The following is a 1,029-nucleotide window of genomic DNA, read 5'->3' as shown; positions in this document are numbered from 1 at the left end:
CCTTTGGCTCCTTAACAATAGGGAAAAACATGAGCACAAATAAATTTGAGGCTCAGAAGGCTGCAAAAAATATGTTTTCCATCAATTTCCAAAGAGCTTCCTCTAGCCTATGGAGACAACTTTTGAGTGACAGGTGGCCTCGCTGCTTCTCTCCCTCCTCCCTTCCAGTCCTCCTTCCTCTTGTCAGAGCTCAGCAAGTTAGCCATTTTACTCAGAAACGAGGGGAGTGGTGGTAGTGCAGAAAGGCTCCAGAAGGCACAGATTCAACCGAATCAATTAGATGAATTACATTTAATTCAGAATGAAAAAAAATATCAACTATTCATTTTCAACACATAGATTTGCACGCACCCGTGACATTGAGGTTACATAGAAATTCTTCGGGACTCCATTATGTCAAAGCATAGTGTTGTTCTGACTTTTTAAAAGAAAAGAGAAAAAAACAACCCTGTAAATGAAAAAAAAAAAAAAAAACCATGGTTTATGAAAGAGCTAAATGTGGAAGGAACTACTTACAGAAAGAGCTGTCCTTGACCACAGGACTCTCGTGGTTACTTTTTCCATGACTTGAATCACAAGGGACAATAATAACAAGGAAGTGAAGCAATTGAAGGTCCATGGGGGGGGGGGGCTCTGGGATTTGTCACTCCCCATCTGGGTAGTACCTGCTGCAACACAGTGGTTCTAAACCTGTGGGACATGATCCCTGGGAGTCCTATAACAGATATCCTGCATATCTGATATTTACATTACAATTCATAACAGTAGCAAAATTATAGTCATAAGGTAGCAATGGCAATAATTTTATGGTTGGGGTCACCACAACATGAGGGACTGTATTAAATGGTCACAGCGTTAGGAAGGTTGAAAGTCTATGCTATGGGTCATGTAAGAGAGTCATGTCTGTGCCTCCATGTTTCTCCTACAGGGTGAGGGAAGGCTGGAAGAGGTGACCACAAACGTCCCTCTAACCTCTGAGCTTCTCTTGGGCCAAATGTGAAGACTTTTGGGTTAATTTCTCTAAGTGAT

This window comes from Mastomys coucha, unplaced genomic scaffold (genome assembly GCF_008632895.1).
Source record: "Mastomys coucha isolate ucsf_1 unplaced genomic scaffold, UCSF_Mcou_1 pScaffold22, whole genome shotgun sequence".
NCBI lineage: Eukaryota > Metazoa > Chordata > Mammalia > Rodentia > Muridae > Mastomys > Mastomys coucha.
Note: the sequence above shows the minus strand (reverse complement) of the source record.